Source organism: Pleurodeles waltl, chromosome 10 (assembly GCF_031143425.1).
Source record: "Pleurodeles waltl isolate 20211129_DDA chromosome 10, aPleWal1.hap1.20221129, whole genome shotgun sequence".
NCBI classification, from domain to species: Eukaryota; Metazoa; Chordata; class Amphibia; order Caudata; family Salamandridae; genus Pleurodeles; species Pleurodeles waltl.
In genome coordinates, this window is record NC_090449.1 from 955075297 (window position 1) to 955096471 (window position 21175).

General features: G+C 46.0%; 1 protein-coding gene across 2 annotated transcripts in view; it reads left to right on the top strand.

The window, feature by feature from the left end:
• MALRD1 (MAM and LDL receptor class A domain containing 1) overlaps positions 1 to 21175 on the top strand; it is a 2469603-nt gene that overhangs the window by 1373239 nt on the left and 1075189 nt on the right. The window lies entirely within an intron of this gene.

Here is a 21175-nt window from a genome sequence, read left to right on the forward strand (position 1 = left end):
TTGCAGACGGTGTCAAAGACAACGTTCTGCATTGCAAATTGCTAGTCGCATTTTCCAACTTCCTACATCTGGCCCCTAGTGTAGACATTTGGTTATGGCCCATGGGTTCAATCTTAGCACACAACTAATTCCAAATGGCATTGAGTGAGGAGTGTGATTGTTATCACATAGAGTGACATATGTAGTGAAGTCAGTATGCGGAAGAGGTGCTGCCATGATGTCAAATGCCTTAGGTATGATTTGGATGAGTAGTTTAGGGTGATGTCATCCATCATGTAGAGACATGGATATGCTAGGTGTGATATGCCCTTATGTATGCATGCTTCACATGTACTTCCTCTGAGCCCTTCCGTGAACTATGTTGTGACAATTGCTGCAACCAATACATTGCTAGTAATGTACAAGTAACCCATTGTGCTATTCCACCCAGTGCAAATCCAAAGGTAAATATTTGCCTTTTCTCTTCACAGCTGCAAACATGAGTGCCGCAGATCGCTACCAATTTGAGCGCCGTGCCATGAGATACAGGCACATCCTGCAGGTGCAGTGTGGGTATCGGAGAATGGGCCGCAAGTACCATTCTGATCGGGCCTCCGGGGCGTGGTGGGCCACACCACAGGCTCCCTCTACAGTGCCACCACCAAACACCAACACCCCATCCACCAGGTCTGCCCAAGTGGACCCAGCAACGTCTGCAGCAATGGACCCTGCATCTTCCTCCAGACCTGGACCCAGCTGTGTGGTGGTAGCAGGACTCTCCCGTGGCCAACCAACTCCTGCCACAACATCAACCTCCGCCGGCACACAAACCAGCACAAACCCTCCTGTGGACCCAGCTGCCTTCCTGGCATTGACCAGAAAATTGGACAAGTTAGTTAAAAAGGTGGACGACCTGAGGGAGGACATGAGTTACATCAAAAAGAAGGTCCGCTCCATCAGGCGCACACTACGGAGGGCAAATCTGTAGCACTTTTGCCCTCTTGAACTTTTACCCCTCCCCTCTCACCTCTTTCCTATTTTCTACTGTTAGTTGGGTTTTGGGGATTAGTATTAGGATAAGTATAGGTAATTAGCTTAGTTAGTGTTAGGGAAGGGGGTGGGGGGTCCTTATTCTTTCTATCTTACATTTTTGTGTGGGTGGGTGGGTGGGGGGCAATGTTGGGATTCCTGTTTAAAAAAAATAACAACAAAAAAAGAAGAAAAAACAAATTCTGAAAAATTCAAAAAAATATATGTTTGTTTAGGATAGTATAGTATGTGTGTAGGTTAGTAAGTGTTGTCCTGCATGTGTCTTGTCTCATAATGGTGGGTGGGGGGTTGATGTTTAGATCATTTCGTTACATGTGTGGAGTAAGTTTAGCTTAGGTTAGTTAGGGACAGTTGTGGGTTAGTAGTAGTCAGGTTAGATTAGTGTAGGTTTACCGTTCCCTTAGTTGCCTCTTGTATTACTCAATTGAAATAAATATTTAGTTAACCCTTTACATGATGCGTTAGGTGCTACATTATCATGGCCTTGACATCAGTGTAGCAGAATGTTTTAGTATGACATTTGTGTCCTATGCACGCCATCCCCAGGAAATTGAGGTTTCACATCCCAGCTACCCGTGTGCTAACTTGGTAAGTATCCACCATGTGGGAGACCCACCATTTGTAGTGTGCATTGATCACCAAGGTTTTGTTTCGGTATGTATCCTACTTCACAAAGAGTGCTTCCAGACTTGTTATTGTGGGTAAATTGATAGGTCGGACAGCAGTGTGAAGTTCAGGGAGATCTTTGTAGATGAGGAGTTGTTCACACTCTTGTCTTGTTGCTTTCATTGCTGACCTACATCATGTGAGTACTGATTCAGCATGACTTTCCGTCATGGAAGTATACTCCGTGAGGGTGATTGATGCAGTGTAATTTGTTCATGATTCCTTACATTATGCGGCATTAATTCCTATTTATGTATTGCATGGTGCCTACATTTCTCAGCCACCATTTGTTCTCTGGAATAGCGATAGATGGTGCATCATTCTGTCCAACACAGCATGATTGTGTGTGCTTAGTTCCTTCATCAGTTATTTTCCTCAGTATGGTAAGGCTATGATGCAATCCTGGCCACTGCACAGGTGTTTCAGTATAAATGAAATCAGGACAGTACTATAGAGAATTGACATGGTTGCCACACAGCCACTTTTGAGTTAGGTACTGCACAGTTGAAGTGTGAAATGACACAGAGACACAATAGGTGTGCAAGTGCTATTTATTTATAGGTGGTGTAGTGCAAATTGTCCATTCACCATATTTGCTGAGTCCGTTCTGGTGCATTCTTACATGGTGATCCTACAGAAGGGGTGTGGATGATGCTCCTGACATGCTGGGGTGATGTCACAGACAGTGCAGAGGAACAGGAATTGGAAAATAGTTGGAGAGAGACATTCACTGGCAATGGGGACAAGTCATACAGTGGATTGCCAAACAGTCATTGAGTGTAGTTGTAGTGAGACTGGCCTTTGACAAAACGTAGGACCTTGGTCAGAGTAGGCCATGGTGCAGGGACTAGGGCTTCCGGGTACTCTTGTGTGTGAATGTTATCTGTTCCATGTCTTCTTCTTCTGATGTGTGTGTTGCCTGGTGTGTCCTTGTTGTTGTTGTTTGTGAAGGGGCAACACACACCTCAGTGTTAGAAGACATGGAGGCAGACATCCCGGGGGCTTAACCCTGTGGAGTTATGAAGGGCAGTACTGCAGCAAGGAGGGCTTGTTGGGTTTTTCAGAATGGCATCCACATCACGATGGTAGGCAGCCAGGTCGGCCCTGAGGGGTTCTATGTTGCATTCGTGCACACGTTGACTGGCTTGCAGTTGTAGTTGTTGTGTCAACTGGATGACAGCTGTGCAGATTTCCTTCTGTGTTTTTAAAAGTTCCTGCAAGAGCGATGTTCGGGCTTGCATAGCAGCTGCCTGATCAGCAGAAGACATCATGCACGAACGCACCCCCTCAAGGCTGGCTGCCATAGTTTGCATCCCCACCCGCACCTCCTTGGCCAGCTCCCACTGGACCCCAACGACGGTTCTTTCGAAGCTGGTGCCAGTGTCGTCAGAGTCCTCAGCTGTGTTGGAGCTGGCAGGTCTTACAATTGGGGTGGCGGGTGGTTCTCCTGTGGTGGCTGCTTCTTCTGTGCTCCTCCTTGTGACTGAAGGTGGGGTTTGGAGGCTTTCAAGGACCATTTGAATGGTCTCTTCTGGGATGTTTATGGGCTCGTCATCCATGTCATCAGGGAACTCAGGGACAGGCATATCGGCAGGAGATCCATGTTCCTCTGCAATGAAACAGGGTACAATTAGTGTGTCTGTGTTGTGACAATTTTGCACTAAGATACAAGCCTTTGGATGCCTTAACTTTGTGCTCTGTGTTTGTCTTGGTATCTGCTGTCCGTCATAGGGCATTGTTGTAGGCCTATGGCCCACCCATCATCCTTCATATCAGAGGAATTGCCTGTGATCTGGTTGTGCATCAGCAGCAAGGCAGGCAGCATCTAGTTGTGTTTCTCTGTTTGGAAACTCCCTCATGCGTGTCTTGGGACAAGGAAGTGATTTTATAAGTCATATGTCATCGTGATGACAAAGTTTCCCTACGCAGGAATGGCAAATCGTAACCCCTACCACATCTATCAGCAAAGTACCAGACTGTATCCTTGACTGGGGCACAGAGTGAATATGTTCTGGCAAACTCCAGTGCAGAAGTAGGCAAAACAGTGTGATTTGACTAATTAACAACACCTTAGGACTGGCTATTTGCTAAATTAACTGATAGGAAGGGCAATGAGAAGCATTTAGTGCAAAGTGCTCCGAGGCTCTTAGATGTGTGCAAATGAGTAAAAGTACATTCAGGGTAAGATGCACAAAGGCCTCCAGCCTGAGGCTAATGCGCAAAGTATACGTTACACTTGCCACAATACACTTTGACTGACTGTGGGTGTTGTGACTGCCCTACCAGCACACTTGCCTCTCAGGATCTGCCCCATACACTTTTTATTCACATTGCATGAACTGTACATGTTACGTGGCATTACCTATGCATGTCAATGTTAGGATGTGGTATGGATGTAAACATTGTTGATGTTTGAAGATGATGTTGGGTCATGTGTGTTTAATTGGATTGGCCTGTTTATCGTATGAAGGTCCTATTTGGTTGTCAGACTTTGCAGGTGTGTTTCAGTGACCAGTTGCCTGTGTCCCCTCCTCAGGTGTTGTCTGAGCAGTATGACATTAGTGATGTAGCCTTGTTAGCCAGGCACGTGAGGGACCCTGACGTATGCAGCATGTGTGTGTCGTTAGTGCTGTGTGGCTCCTAATGCTGTTTACTTTGGCTTATGTATGTGTCACGTATGGACATTCGGCATTTGAGTGTACTGGTGCCTTTGTCTTATTTCTACGAATAGTTGCGGATGTCCTCCTCACCCCCTAATTTGGGTATGTATGTTTCATGGGGAGGTTCCTGCCATTTGGTACTATAGCTGCACAGAGATGAGAGGTATTATTGTCAACTGTTGTGGCAGTTACATTGCAGTTGTTGTTTTGGCTACTGCATTACTGATAGGGACCTAGTTGATGTAGGATAGATTTTGCAAGACAAGTGCCTGGATGTGAGTTTGACGTAGTGGCCTTCACACCTGTCGCTGCTTTCTCTTGGCTCTATTGTTGTCATTACAGGATGGCCCCATGGGAGTGTTGTTGGTGCTGTATTTTGTCGTGCCCCAGATTCAGTCTGTGCTGGGCATGCCCCCCTGCCGTGCCCCTTTACCCATGCCACTTCATATATGTGCTGACTTACATGCATTGTGTAGTAGGTATCCCCCCCCCTACTTACAGTCCCCATTAGTGCATTATAATTCCCCATGCGACTTACCCTGCATGTGCGTTGTGTCGTGGTAGTCTGCGCTGTCCTGTCCTTGAATCCCTGTGACGATCTCCTCCGGGATGACGGCTGCGACCATCTCCTGCATGTGGTCCAGGGCCTCCTGTTGTGCTGGACTCACCCCTCCAGTCTGCATTGCTGCCTTCCTGTTCCTGGCCATTTTCTCTTTTGTCCTACGTTTGCAGTCATGCCAGCGTTTCTTACACTCAGTGACTGTGCGGCGTTCTTCAGCCACACTGTTGATCTGGTCCACTATTTGTTTCCATATGGCCTCTCTCCTACTGAGTGGCAATTTAGAGGAGATGAAAAGTTGGTGCTGGTGTTCCGTCACCTCTTTCACCAGGATTTCCTGCTCCTCTTCACTGAAGCGACACTTTCTTTTTTTTCTAATAATGTCCTGGTTCCTGTATGGATCCTCCTGGCTGGTTCCTGGTCTGCTCTCATCCTCCTGGGGTCTGTAGTGGCCTCTGGGATCCATTTTGGCTCTCCTCTGCTGAGAGGGCAGTTTTCGCGCAAAAATGTAATGCAATAGCGTGAAAAAAAACAGCGATTTCCAGATTGCGCAGTCGTAAATCGACCCACAGTGATGTGCGTCGCCTTTACGTTGGTTTCCTTTACGACGGAACGCCGCTGTGTGCGTCACGAAATAATGACTCCCACCTGTTGGTTGCGCCGCCGTACGTCAAAGTATAAATTTGACGCCCGCACGGCGCTTCAAAATGGCGTTAGACGGCGCTAATTTTTTTGACGCAAAACTGCGTTGGCGCAGTTTTGCGTCAAAAAGTATAAATATGGCCCTAAGTGTTTGTACACTCACCATAGAAGTGCGCAAGCAGGCTAGTAGAGAAACAGATAATGTTGGTTTTACAGCTTTCTTCCATCATCCACAGTTGTCCCCGGGGTCACTTGTTCTAAATGGACTGTTCGAAGCATGACGCTAACTTTGAAAAGTTCCGTGCGAGTAGTCCTTTGCCCTGCAACCCATATTCTAATTGGGTACAATGACAAAGATCTGTGAGCCATGAGGTGCACATGGCCCAACTTGTTAATTTTAATAAGCCTGAAATCGGTGGGCACTCATTGGGTACAGCAAAAACAGAGTGAGGCCTCCTGAAGTCATTAGGCCTCTTTCTTTACATTTTCTTTTGCAAGGAGCTAGCCCTCACAGTGAAGTTTATCCATTAAAAAATAGAAGTCTCAATGCCACCAAATCAGTTCTTTTTGAAAAGAATATCAGGAGACCATGCAGCTGTCCTTGGCACAGATGTCTGCTCCTGTTGATGCTGTCTGCATGCAGATCATGAGTGCAAGCTGCCTGAAATGAAATGCTTTCATTTTTCGAAAAGTTATACCCAATCTCAATAATCAAATATTGCATTATGACACTGAAAGTGGCTGCAGAACTTTTGTGTATTTGCAGTTTTTTTTATCGCCCCTGCTTTGCAACTAAAAGCAATCTATAGGCAGCCTGATTTTTTTGCTCCAGAAATACAAACTGTTGGACTTTTTTGCTTATGCAGGGTCATCCCCAATCTTTTTGCCTCCTGCCTCCTATTTTTTCTGACCTGTTGCTGTTGGCTTTTGAACTCTGAGCACTTTACCACTGCTAACCAGTGCTAAAGTGCATATGCTCTCTGTGTAAATTGTATGTAATTGGTTTTTCTATGATTGGCATATTTGATTTACTCGTAAGTCCCTAGTAAAGTGCACTAGAGGTGCCAGGGGCTGTAAATCAAATGCTACTAGTGGACCTGCAGCACTGGTTGTGCCACCCACATAAGTAGCTATGTAATCATGTCTCAAACCTGCCATTGCAGTGTCTGTGTGTGCGGTTTTAACTGTAAATTCGACCTGGCAAGTGTACCCACTTGCCAGGCCTAAACTTTCCCTTTTGTTTCATGTAAGGCACCCCTAAGGTAGGCCCTAGGTAGCCCTAAGGGCAGGGTGCAGTGTATGGTTAAGGTAGGACATATAGGGGGTGATTCTGACCGCGGCGGACGGCGGTCGCCGCCCGCCAAGCGGTTCCCGCCGAAAGACCGCGGCGGTCATTCTGGCTTTCCCACTGGGCTGGCGGGCGACCGCCGAAAGTCCGCCCGCCAGCCCAGCGGGAAACACCCTTCCCACGAGGACGCCGGCTCAGAATGGAGCCGGCGGAGCGGGAAGGTGCGACGGGTGCAGTTGCACCCGTCGCGAATTTCAGTGTCTGCAAAGCAGACACTGAAATTCTTCGTGGGGCCCTCTTACGGGGGCCCCTGCAGTGCCCATGCCATTGGCATGGGCACTGCAGGGGCCCCCAGGGGCCCCGCGGCACCCCCTACCGCCATCCTGTTCCTGGCGGGAGACCCGCCATGGACAGGATGGCGGTAGGGGGTGTCAGAATCCCGCGCTCCGCCGCCATGGAGGATTCTCAAGGGCAGCGGGAAGTCGGCGGTACACCGCCGACTTTCCTTTCTGGCTGCGGCTGAACCGCCACGGTCAGAATGCCCAGCGGTGCACCGCCAGCCTGTTGGCGGTGCTACCGCCGACCTCCGCCATGGCGGTAATTACCGCCAGGGTCAGAATGACCCCCATAGTAATGTGTTTTATATGTCCTGACAGTGAAATATTGCTACATTCGTTTTTCACTGTTGTAAGGCCTATCCCTTACATAGGTTAACATGGGGGCTATCTTTAAATCTGATTAAAGTGTAGATTCCCTTTGGGAGCGGATGGACATGTGGAGTTTGGGGTCTCTGAGCTCACAATTTAAAAATACATCTTCTAGTAAAGTTGATTTTAAGATTGTGTGTTTGAAAATGCCACTTTTAGAAAGTGAGCATTTTCCTGCTTATACCATTTCTGTGACTCTGCCTGTTTGTGGATTCCCTGTCTGGGTCAGTTTGACAGTTGGGCTGGTTGCACCTCACACTAGACAGTGACACAAAAGGACCTGGGGTGTGGTCTGCATTTCCTGATGAGCCATCTGTGCTAGGAGGGAGGGAAGGAGTGGTCACGTACACCTGAAAGGGCTGTGCCTGTCCTCACGCAATGCAGTCTCGGACCCCCTGGTGAGTGTCTGGGGCCAGGCCTGGGAAGGGCAGGATTTCACATTCAAAAGAGACTTTACGTGGAAGTAGGCCTACTTCAAAGTAGAAATTGGGTATAAGAAGGGCACCCAAAACCACAGACTTTAGAACACTTCTGGACATCAAGAGGAACCTCTGCCTGGAGAAGAGCTGAAGAGCTGAGGAGAAGTGCTGCCCTCCTGTGACTGTGCTTTGTGGAGCTATCCTGCAGTTGCTGCTTCTGCCAAAGAGAGAGGGCAAAGACTGGACTTTGTGTGCCTTCCATCTTGTGAAGAAATCTCCAAGGGTTTGATTTAGAGCTTGCCTCCTGCTGTTTGAAGTCTCAGGGACAGCAAAGACTTCTCTCTGCCAGCACCTGGAGTCTCTGGAGAGACTCCTGCTCTGACAAGTGGTGTCCTATCCAGTCCCTGGGCCCTTGAAAGGATATCTGGTGGAAATCCAAGGAAATCGACCTCGGACGACTTCGGATCGATGCCGCTGCTGAATCTGGTGACACCACCAGCAACCTACTCTGTGATCTTCGCTGGAACGCGACAACCTTCGCAGGCCCGACGCCACTGCAGCCCCGCTGAAGTCTGCGACTCCGTGGAAGTCGCCGCATCACGTCGTGACCGACGCCGCTCGAAGTGCGCGGATCCAACGTTTCGCACAGACGCCGCGATCCCCGTCTTCGCGCATCGACTTGTTTTCACTCTTCACCAAAGGTACTGTATTTGGGGGTCTACGCGACTTCGTGTCCAGTGCCGCTGGTGTCGGCTTGTTGGGAACGACTCAGTCACAACGCCGTGTTAACACCTCATTGAAGCATTTTGTGTTTCTAAGCGCTATTTTTGAGTTTAATCTTTAAAAATTAATAACTTGACTTGTGTATGTCGGATTTGTGTCGTTTTGGTCTTGTTTTGTTTAGATAAATATTTCCTATTGTTCTAAACTGGTGTTATGTCATTTTATAGTGTTTTCATTAAGTTACTGTGCGTGTTGGTACAAATACTTTACACCTAGCACTCTGAAGTTAAGTCTACTGCTCTGCCAAGCTACCAAGGGGGTAAGCAGGGGTTAGCTGAGGGTGATTTACCCTGACTAGAGTGAGGGTCCTTTAGGGGGTAACCTGACTGTCAACCAAAGACACCATTTCTAACACAAACTAAGCAAAGCTTAATTAACACGTAAATTGAACAGTGAATGTTGAACAACCAATAACTAAAGTGGCCAAAACATTGCTATTTTCTCTTTCTAAATACTTCAGTCCTGAGAGTGAGATAGCTAAAGAGTTTTGAGGCAGTCCTAAAATGCTAAAGACTAAGGGCTTGATTTAGAGATTGGCAGATGGGTTACTCTGTCAGAAACATGATGGATATCCCGTCTGCTGTATTGCTATCTCCATAGACTATAATGTGATTGCAATACGGCAGACTGGACATAAAAGCTTCCATCAAAATCTAAATCAGGCCCTAAAACAGACAATTATCCGGTGCTCCATATGGGTACTAGATATAGGTGACCAGAAGCAGTTGATACACCAAAGGCAGGCTATTGTCCCTTGACGAATGTATGTCTTTAGCAAGAGGCTTCCTCCTTCCCCCTGTGAAGTTTCTTACCCTTATAGATAGGGTAAAGACTGAAGGATATGTTTCCAACCCAGAAAGCAAATATTCACAAGTGCTGTGTACCTCACATCTCCCTATCAAGGCCCAATGCTAATGAGAGATTATCTAAACTAAGGGTTTTAATTCTCTTTGTACTGATAAAATACAGTGACACATAGTGGATTCAATACATGGCTGAAACATGTTGACACAGATGACACTGATTCATAGATGTAGGGTTAATAACAATCCTGTAGCATCTACTTTTTGTGTTTTTTTTTAACCTGGACAGAGACACCCCATATAAAATAGAAATGGTGTTTGCCTCTAGACAATTTTGAAAGTAAGGATGTATGTGGCACAATCTGATCCCAGCATCTGATCTCAAGAGCTCCCAAGTTTGATTAAGCCCATTCTATCAAGATTATTTTAGGATAAAATAGATCATCCTATGATCATATTGATAAAGCATGCCACGAAATGTAGGTGAGCATTTTTTTATCTTATGAGGAAAGAGATTCTGTGTTAAACCATGGAGACTCTCCCAGACCCTAACCTGGCTGATAGAAAAATGTTTATATGTGATTCTCTGGCCCCTTTTATGTGTATAGACAGTTGATGCTAGGGACCCTGGGCCACCATATTTTCCTACCTTTTCTCCCCTTGTGGCAATCCATACAGGATACATTCGAAACTAATTCAACTTGCAGATTTTTTTTTTTAGATTTGCCATTGTGAGTTAAAGTGTCGTAAAGCTCATTGGAAGCAGAAAAATAAAAGTTCAACATTTCTGTTGTGGCCATTTTTCAATTTATTGATCCATTCCGTTAGAAGGAGAACCCTTCTATAGTCACTAAGATAATGTCTTTGAAGCCTATGTCTATCAGATGCAACCGCTACCACACTTTTCATAGGCAGACATTTTTTATTTTATACAGCAGAAGACAACTCATCATTTTGATTCATAAAAACAAGTGAAGACGTCTTGACTGATGGCAGTAATTCATTTCATCCATATTCTAAAAGGCAGGAACATGGTCTGAACTGGTAGGCCACAACACCACTTGTGTGAGGTAGAAACAACAGTGTATCCTGCAGAAGGAAATGTACCAGAGCCATTTGAATCTATCATAACATTGACAAAAATTCATACGCTCCAGTTTAGGGTTAAGGAATCATTTAGAGTGGGCCAGCTTCAGACATTGGTCAACAGTTGTTTCCCAAACCTCAATACAAGGTGGTGGGTGAACACTGCATTTTAAGCGGTAGAACTTCAGACGGCCCAACTATCAAAAACCCTTTTATAATGGGCCAACTGGAGCAAAACCTCAATTTCAATTATGTTTTCCCTGTTTGTGATTGGAAAAGCACAAGGGGTACAAACAGGAAAAGGTAACAATGACTCCAAGCAGTAGGGGAAAGCTCCCAGTGTGTAAGAGACATTACTTTTTTGTTTGTCTGTCACAACTCCAAACTGAGTGGGTTTGTTTCTGAGAAAACAAAACAATGCTGCCCAGGTTCTCCATTACATAGGGACCTGGCCAGCACTGTCCAGCACTGGTTAGTGCACTGGAGGTGCAGATTTCTGCTTCTGTACACAAGTATTTACAGACAAAGTGAAGAAATATAAAGAAGGATGAAGAGATTAACTGTTGAGATGATGGAATAAGATCAGCAAAGCTAGGAGTATAGTTACTAGAAGGGCAGAATGTGTAGTGGCACCTTGGCGCAGAGGCATAACGGGCCTGCTGCACTAAATTTATGGTTTTATTTTCCTATTCAATCAGTGGACCGAAATGGCATTTTCCTTGCTTGTACAAGGCCCCTGGCACCCTTGCTATGACACAGTACAGATACCTTGTTTGGGATTGTTTGTAATTCCTTACAAAAGGCAAACATGCACGTCTTTGGTTACTTCAATAGAGTGACTTAACTACAAACATCAAATCAGTACAAGGGGTGTTTTTTTTATTATAGAAGTGGACTTATGAACATGTATTAACTTTCAGGATAGCGTGGCTGGAAATCGAAGCAAAGACAACAGTATAAAGATGAGAAATCAAACTCATATGTAAACGTTTGTGTTATTAAATCAGCAAGGCTTTACTGTACTACATTAAACATTGTGGGCTTCATTATGAACCTGGCAGTCACAAGACCTCCAGGTTCGCGGATGGCAGTCAGTCTGCAGTTGTAGTTGTTGTGTCAACTGGATGACAGCTGTGCAGATTTCCTTCTGTGTTTTTAAAAGTTCCTGCAAGAGCGATGTTCGGGCTTGCATAGCAGCTGCCTGATCAGCAGAAGACATCATGCACGAACGCACCCCCTCAAGGCTGGCTGCCATAGTTTGCATCCCCACCCGCACCTCCTTGGCCAGCTCCCACTGGACCCCAACGACGGTTCTTTCGAAGCTGGTGCCAGTGTCGTCAGAGTCCTCAGCTGTGTTGGAGCTGGCAGGTCTTACAATTGGGGTGGCGGGTGGTTCTCCTGTGGTGGCTGCTTCTTCTGTGCTCCTCCTTGTGACTGAAGGTGGGGTTTGGAGGCTTTCAAGGACCATTTGAATGGTCTCTTCTGGGATGTTTATGGGCTCGTCATCCATGTCATCAGGGAACTCAGGGACAGGCATATCGGCAGGAGATCCATGTTCCTCTGCAATGAAACAGGGTACAATTAGTGTGTCTGTGTTGTGACAATTTTGCACTAAGATACAAGCCTTTGGATGCCTTAACTTTGTGCTCTGTGTTTGTCTTGGTATCTGCTGTCCGTCATAGGGCATTGTTGTAGGCCTATGGCCCACCTGTGTGTCACATGTATGATATGGAGCTATCAGACATGTCTGCCTGATCGCCTCTAGGTGTTGCTTTGTAATTATTTAGAAATAGGCGTGTTTTTGTCCTACTCCTCCCTCGGTGTTTAACTATTGTTATGGAGGGACATTTTGTTGGGTGGGCTCTCATTATCCTACATGTGATTACTGGCTTTCTAGGCAGCAGGATAGCTAATGGTGCGGGGGACTAAGTCTGACCCACTTGTAAATAACTCTGTCACCCTGATATTTCATTTTGCTCAGACTAACTAGCAGTGCCTCTGGTCTCCCACATCAAAGGAATGTTTAGACATCCGAGCGCATGACTTCTTTGGAACTTCTCAGGGAAGTCGTGGTCACTCAGATCCTACACAATTATCTCTTTTCCGGTATGTTCCCATACACAAATGAGAAAGACAGTGTTTGTTTAATATGAGGTTTCATTGTACAACTGACTTGTTGAAATTTAGGTGTGAGCCACAATAACCCAAACAATACACACTGTTAGAAGTGAAATAGTCTGCAGGAGAGTAATACATTAGTACCCAGCTATCATGGTGCCTAACAGTTTCTACTCTCCCTCTGCTTGTTCTATGTATAGCACAGCATGTTTGGAGCTTGCCTGTCGGAATCACTGGGGAGACATCATCCTTCATATCAGAGGAATGGCCTGTGATCTGGTTGTGCATCAGCAGCAAGGCAGGCAGCATCTAGTTGTGTTTCTCTGTTTGGAAACTCCCTCATGCGTGTCTTGGGACAAGGAAGTGATTTTATAAGTCATATGTCATCGTGATGACAAAGTTTCCCTACGCAGGAATGGCAAATTGTAACCCCTACCACATCTATCAGCAAAGTACCAGACTGTATCCTTGACTGGGGCACAGAGTGAATATGTTCTGGCAAACTCCAGTGCAGAAGTAGGCAAAACAGTGTGATTTGACTAATTAACAACACCTTAGGACTGGCTATTTGCTAAATTAACTGATAGGAAGGGCAATGAGAAGCATTTAGTGCAAAGTGCTCCGAGGCTCTTAGATGTGTGCAAATGAGTAAAAGTACATTCAGGGTAAGATGCACAAAGGCCTCCAGCCTGAGGCTAATGCGCAAAGTATACGTTACACTTGCCACAATACACTTTGACTGACTGTGGGTGTTGTGACTGCCCTACCAGCACACTTGCCTCTCAGGATCTGCCCCATACACTTTTTATTCACATTGCATGAACTGTACATGTTACGTGGCATTACCTATGCATGTCAATGTTAGGATGTGGTATGGATGTAAACATTGTTGATGTTTGAAGATGATGTTGGGTCATGTGTGTTTAATTGGATTGGCCTGTTTATCGTATGAAGGTCCTATTTGGTTGTCAGACTTTGCAGGTGTGTTTCAGTGACCAGTTGCCTGTGTCCCCTCCTCAGGTGTTGTCTGAGCAGTATGACATTAGTGATGTAGCCTTGTTAGCCAGGCACGTGAGGGACCCTGACGTATGCAGCATGTGTGTGTCGTTAGTGCTGTGTGGCTCCTAATGCTGTTTACTTTGGCTTATGTATGTGTCACGTATGGACATTCGGCATTTGAGTGTACTGGTGCCTTTGTCTTATTTCTACGAATAGTTGCGGATGTCATCCTCACCCCCTAATTTGGGTATGTATGTTTCATGGGGAGGTTCCTGCCATTTGGTACTATAGCTGCACAGAGATGAGAGGTATTATTGTCAACTGTTGTGGCAGTTACATTGCAGTTGTTGTTTTGGCTACTGCATTACTGATAGGGACCTAGTTGATGTAGGATAGATTTTGCAAGACAAGTGCCTGGATGTGAGTTTGACGTAGTGGCCTTCACACCTGTCGCTGCTTTCTCTTAGCTCTATTGTTGTCATTACAGGATGGCCCCATGGGAGTGTTGTTGGTGCTGTATTTTGTCGTGCCCCAGATTCAGTCTGTGCTGGGCATGCCCCCCTGCCGTGCCCCTTTACCCATGCCACTTCATATATGTGCTGACTTACATGCATTGTGTAGTAGGTATCCCCCCCCCTGCTTACAGTCCCCATTAGTGCATTATAATTCCCCATGCGACTTACCCTGCATGTGCGTTGTGTCGTGGTAGTCTGCGCTGTCCTGTCCTTGAATCCCTGTGACGATCTCCTCCGGGATGACGGCTGCGACCATCTCCTCCATGTGGTCCAGGGCCTCCTGTTGTGCTGGACTCACCCCTCCAGTCTGCATTGCTGCCTTCCTGTTCCTGGCCATTTTCTCTTTTGTCCTACGTTTGCAGTCATGCCAGCGTTTCTTACACTCAGTGACTGTGCGGCGTTCTTCAGCCACACTGTTGATCTGGTCCACTATTTGTTTCCATATGGCCTCTCTCCTACTGAGTGGCAATTTAGAGGAGATGAAAAGTTGGTGCTGGTGTTCCGTCACCTCTTTCACCAGGATTTCCTGCTCCTCTTCACTGAAGCGACACTTTCTTTTTTTTCTAATAATGTCCTGGTTCCTGTATGGATCCTCCTGGCTGGTTCCTGGTCTGCTCTCATCCTCCTGGGGTCTGTAGTGGCCTCTGGGATCCATTTTGGCTCTCCTCTGCAGAGAGGGCAGTTTTCGCGCAAAAATGTAATGCAATAGCGTGAAAAAAAACAGCGATTTCCAGATTGCGCAGTCGTAAATCGACCCACAGTGATGTGCGTCGCCTTTACGTTGGTTTCCTTTACGACGGAACGCCGCTGTGTGCGTCACGAAATAATGACTCCCACCTGTTGGTTGCACCACCGTACGTCAAAGTATAAATTTGACGCCCGCACGGCGCTTCAAAATGGCGTTAGACGGCGCTAATTTTTTTGACGCAAAACTGCGTTGGCGCAGTTTTGCGTCAAAAAGTATAAATATGGCCCTAAGTGTTTGTACACTCACCATAGAAGTGCGCAAGCAGGCTAGTAGAGAAACAGATAATGTTGGTTTTACAGCTTTCTTCCATCATCCACAGTTGTCCCCGGGGTCACTTGTTCTAAATGGACTGTTCGAAGCATGACGCTAACTTTGAAAAGTTCCGTGCGAGTAGTCCTTTGCCCTGCAACCCATATTCTAATTGGGTACAATGACAAAGATCTGTGAGCCATGAGGTGCACATGGCCCAACTTGTTAATTTTAATAAGCCTGAAATCGGTGGGCACTCATTGGGTACAGCAAAAACAGAGTGAGGCCTCCTGAAGTCATTAGGCCTCTTTCTTTACATTTTCTTTTGCAAGGAGCTAGCCCTCACAGTGAAGTTTATCCATTAAAAAATAGAAGTCTCAATGCCACCAAATCAGTTCTTTTTGAAAAGAATATCAGGAGACCATGCAGCTGTCCTTGGCACAGATGTCTGCTCCTGTTGATGCTGTCTGCATGCAGATCATGAGTGCAAGCTGCCTGAAATGAAATGCTTTCATTTTTCGAAAAGTTATACCCAATCTCAATAATCAAATATTGCATTATGACACTGAAAGTGGCTGCAGAACTTTTGTGTATTTGCAGTTTTTTTTATCGCCCCTGCTTTGCAACTAAAAGCAATCTATAGGCAGCCTGATTTTTTTGCTCCAGAAATACAAACTGTTGGACTTTTTTGCTTATGCAGGGTCATCCCCAATCTTTTTGCCTCCTGCCTCCTATTTTTTCTGACCTGTTGCTGTTGGCTTTTGAACTCTGAGCACTTTACCACTGCTAACCAGTGCTAAAGTGCATATGCTCTCTGTGTAAATTGTATGTAATTGGTTTTTCTATGATTGGCATATTTGATTTACTCGTAAGTCCCTAGTAAAGTGCACTAGAGGTGCCAGGGGCTGTAAATCAAATGCTACTAGTGGACCTGCAGCACTGGTTGTGCCACCCACATAAGTAGCTATGTAATCATGTCTCAAACCTGCCATTGCAGTGTCTGTATGTGCGGTTTTAACTGTAAATTCGACTTGGCAAGTGTACCCACTTGCCAGGCCTAAACTTTCCCTTTTGTTTCATGTAAGGCACCCCTAAGGTAGGCCCTAGGTAGCCCTAAGGGCAGGGTGCAGTGTATGGTTAAGGTAGGACATATAGGGGGTGATTCTGACCGCGGCGGACGGCGGTCGCCGCCCGCCAAGCGGTTCCCGCCGAAAGACCGCGGCGGTCATTCTGGCTTTCCCACTGGGCTGGCGGGCGACCGCCGAAAGTCCGCCCGCCAGCCCAGCGGGAAACACCCTTCCCACGAGGACGCCGGCTCAGAATGGAGCCGGCGGAGCGGGAAGGTGCGACGGGTGCAGTTGCACCCGTCGCGAATTTCAGTGTCTGCAAAGCAGACACTGAAATTCTTCGTGGGGCCCTCTTACGGGGGCCCCTGCAGTGCCCATGCCATTGGCATGGGCACTGCAGGGGCCCCCAGGGGCCCCGCGGCACCCCCTACCGCCATCCTGTTCCTGGCGGGAGACCCGCCAGGGACAGGATGGCGGTAGGGGGTGTCAGAATCCCGCGCTCCGCCGCCATGGAGGATTCTCAAGGGCAGCGGGAAGTCGGCGGTACACCGCCGACTTTCCTTTCTGGCCGCGGCTGAACCGCCACGGTCAGAATGCCCAGCGGTGCACCGCCAGCCTGTTGGCGGTGCTACCGCCGACCTCCGCCATGGCGGTAATTACCGCCAGGGTCAGAATGACCCCCATAGTAATGTGTTTTATATGTCCTGACAGTGAAATATTGCTACATTCGTTTTTCACTGTTGTAAGGCCTATCCCTCACATAGGTTAACATGGGGGCTATCTTTAAATCTGATTAAAGTGTAGATTCCCTTTGGGAGCGGATGGACATGTGGAGTTTGGGGTCTCTGAGCTCACAATTTAAAAATACATCTTCTAGTAAAGTTGATTTTAAGATTGTGTGTTTGAAAATGCCACTTTTAGAAAGTGAGCATTTTCCTGCTTATACCATTTCTGTGACTCTGCCTGTTTGTGGATTCCCTGTCTGGGTCAGTTTGACAGTTGGGCTGGTTGCACCTCACACTAGACAGTGACACAAAAGGACCTGGGGTGTGGTCTGCATTTCCTGATGAGCCATCTGTGCTAGGAGGGAGGGAAGGAGTGGTCACGTACACCTGAAAGGGCTGTGCCTGTCCTCACGCAATGCAGTCTCGGACCCCCTGGTGAGTGTCTGGGGCCAGGCCTGGGAAGGGCAGGATTTCACATTCAAAAGAGACTTTACGTGGAAGTAGGCCTACTTCAAAGTAGAAATTGGGTATAAGAAGGGCACCCAAAACCACAGACTTTAGAACACTTCTGGACATCAAGAGGAACCTCTGCCTGGAGAAGAGCTGAAGAGCTGAGGAGAAGTGCTGCCCTCCTGTGACTGTGCTTTGTGGAGCTATCCTGCAGTTGCTGCTTCTGCCAAAGAGAGAGGGCAAAGACTGGACTTTGTGTGCCTTCCATCTTGTGAAGAAATCTCCAAGGGTTTGATTTAGAGCTTGCCTCCTGCTGTTTGAAGTCTCAGGGACAGCAAAGACTTCTCTCTGCCAGCACCTGGAGTCTCTGGAGAGACTCCTGCTCTGACAAGTGGTGTCCTATCCAGTCCCTGGGCCCTTGAAAGGATATCTGGTGGAAATCCAAGGAAATCGACCTCGGACGACTTCGGATCGATGCCACTGCTGAATCTGGTGACACCACCAGCAACCTACTCTGTGATCTTCGCTGGAACGCGACAACCTTCGCAGGCCCGACGCCACTGCAGCCCCGCTGAAGTCTGCGACTCCGTGGAAGTCGCCGCATCACGTCGTGACCGACGCCGCTCGAAGTGCGCGGATCCAACGTTTCGCACAGACGCCGCGATCCCCGTCTTCGCGCATCGACTTGTTTTCACTCTTCACCAAAGGTACTGTATTTGGGGGTCTACGCGACTTCGTGTCCAGTGCCGCTGGTGTCGGCTTGTTGGGAACGACTCAGTCACAACGCCGTGTTAACACCTCATTGAAGCATTTTGTGTTTCTAAGCGCTATTTTTGAGTTTAATCTTTAAAAATTAATAACTTGACTTGTGTATGTCGGATTTGTGTCGTTTTGGTCTTGTTTTGTTTAGATAAATATTTCCTATTGTTCTAAACTGGTGTTATGTCATTTTATAGTGTTTTCATTAAGTTACTGTGCGTGTTGGTACAAATACTTTACACCTAGCACTCTGAAGTTAAGTCTACTGCTCTGCCAAGCTACCAAGGGGGTAAGCAGGGGTTAGCTGAGGGTGATTTACCCTGACTAGAGTGAGGGTCCTTTAGGGGGTAACCTGACTGTCAACCAAAGACACCATTTCTAACACAAACTAAGCAAAGCTTAATTAACACGTAAATTGAACAGTGAATGTTGAACAACCAATAACTAAAGTGGCCAAAACATTGCTATTTTCTCTTTCTAAATACTTCAGTCCTGAGAGTGAGATAGCTAAAGAGTTTTGAGGCAGTCCTAAAATGCTAAAGACTAAGGGCTTGATTTAGAGATTGGCAGATGGGTTACTCTGTCAGAAACATGATGGATATCCCGTCTGCTGTATTGCTATCTCCATAGACTATAATGTGATTGCAATACGGCAGACTGGACATAAAAGCTTCCATCAAAATCTAAATCAGGCCCTAAAACAGACAATTATCCGGTGCTCCATATGGGTACTAGATATAGGTGACCAGAAGCAGTTGATACACCAAAGGCAGGCTATTGTCCCTTGACGAATGTATGTCTTTAGCAAGAGGCTTCCTCCTTCCCCCTGTGAAGTTTCTTACCCTTATAGATAGGGTAAAGACTGAAGGATATGTTTCCAACCCAGAAAGCAAATATTCACAAGTGCTGTGTACCTCACATCTCCCTATCAAGGCCCAATGCTAATGAGAGATTATCTAAACTAAGGGTTTTAATTCTCTTTGTACTGATAAAATACAGTGACACATAGTGGATTCAATACATGGCTGAAACATGTTGACACAGATGACACTGATTCATAGATGTAGGGTTAATAACAATCCTGTAGCATCTACTTTTTGTGTTTTTTTTTAACCTGGACAGAGACACCCCATATAAAATAGAAATGGTGTTTGCCTCTAGACAATTTTGAAAGTAAGGATGTATGTGGCACAATCTGATCCCAGCATCTGATCTCAAGAGCTCCCAAGTTTGATTAAGCCCATTCTATCAAGATTATTTTAGGATAAAATAGATCATCCTATGATCATATTGATAAAGCATGCCACGAAATGTAGGTGAGCATTTTTTTATCTTATGAGGAAAGAGATTCTGTGTTAAACCATGGAGACTCTCCCAGACCCTAACCTGGCTGATAGAAAAATGTTTATATGTGATTCTCTGGCCCCTTTTATGTGTATAGACAGTTGATGCTAGGGACCCTGGGCCACCATATTTTCCTACCTTTTCTCCCCTTGTGGCAATCCATACAGGATACATTCGAAACTAATTCAACTTGCAGATTTTTTTTTTTAGATTTGCCATTGTGAGTTAAAGTGTCGTAAAGCTCATTGGAAGCAGAAAAATAAAAGTTCAACATTTCTGTTGTGGCCATTTTTAAATTTATTGATCCATTCCGTTAGAAGGAGAACCCTTCTATAGTCACTAAGATAATGTCTTTGAAGCCTATGTCTATCAGATGCAACCGCTACCACACTTTTCATAGGCAGACATTTTTTATTTTATACAGCAGAAGACAACTCATCATTTTGATTCATAAAAACAAGTGAAGACGTCTTGACTGATGGCAGTAATTCATTTCATCCATATTCTAAAAGGCAGGAACATGGTCTGAACTGGTAGGCCACAACACCACTTGTGTGAGGTAGAAACAACAGTGTATCCTGCAGAAGGAAATGTACCAGAGCCATTTGAATCTATCATAACATTGACAAAAATTCATACGCTCCAGTTTAGGGTTAAGGAATCATTTAGAGTGGGCCAGCTTCAGACATTGGTCAACAGTTGTTTCCCAAACCTCAATACAAGGTGGTGGGTGAACACTGCATTTTAAGCGGTAGAACTTCAGACGGCCCAACTATCAAAAACCCTTTTATAATGGGCCAACTGGAGCAAAACCTCAATTTCAATTATGTTTTCCCTGTTTGTGATTGGAAAAGCACAAGGGGCACAAACAGGAAAAGGTAACAATGACTCCAAGCGGTAGGGGAAAGCTCCCAGTGTGTAAGAGACATTACTTTTTTGTTTGTCTGTCACAACTCCAAACTGAGTGGGTTTGTTTCTGAGAAAACAAAACAATGCTGCCCAGGTTCTCCATTACATAGGGACCTGGCCAGCACTGTCCAGCACTGGTTAGTGCACTGGAGGTGCAGATTTCTGCTTCTGTACACAAGTATTTACAGACAAAGTGAAGAAATATAAAGAAGGATGAAGAGATTAACTGTTGAGATGATGGAATAAGATCAGCAAAGCTAGGAGTATAGTTACTAGAAGGGCAGAATGTGTAGTGGCACCTTGGCGCAGAGGCATAACGGGCCTGCTGCACTAAATTTATGGTTTTATTTTCCTATTCAATCAGTGGACCGAAATGGCATTTTCCTTGCTTGTACAAGGCCCCTGGCACCCTTGCTATGACACAGTACAGATACCTTGTTTGGGATTGTTTGTAATTCCTTACAAAAGGCAAACATGCACGTCTTTGGTTACTTCAATAGAGTGACTTAACTTCAAACATCAAATCAGTACAAGGGGTGTTTTTTTTATTATAGAAGTGGACTTATGAACATGTATTAACTTTCAGGATAGCGTGGCTGGAAATCGAAGCAAAGACAACAGTATAAAGATGAGAAATCAAACTCATGTGT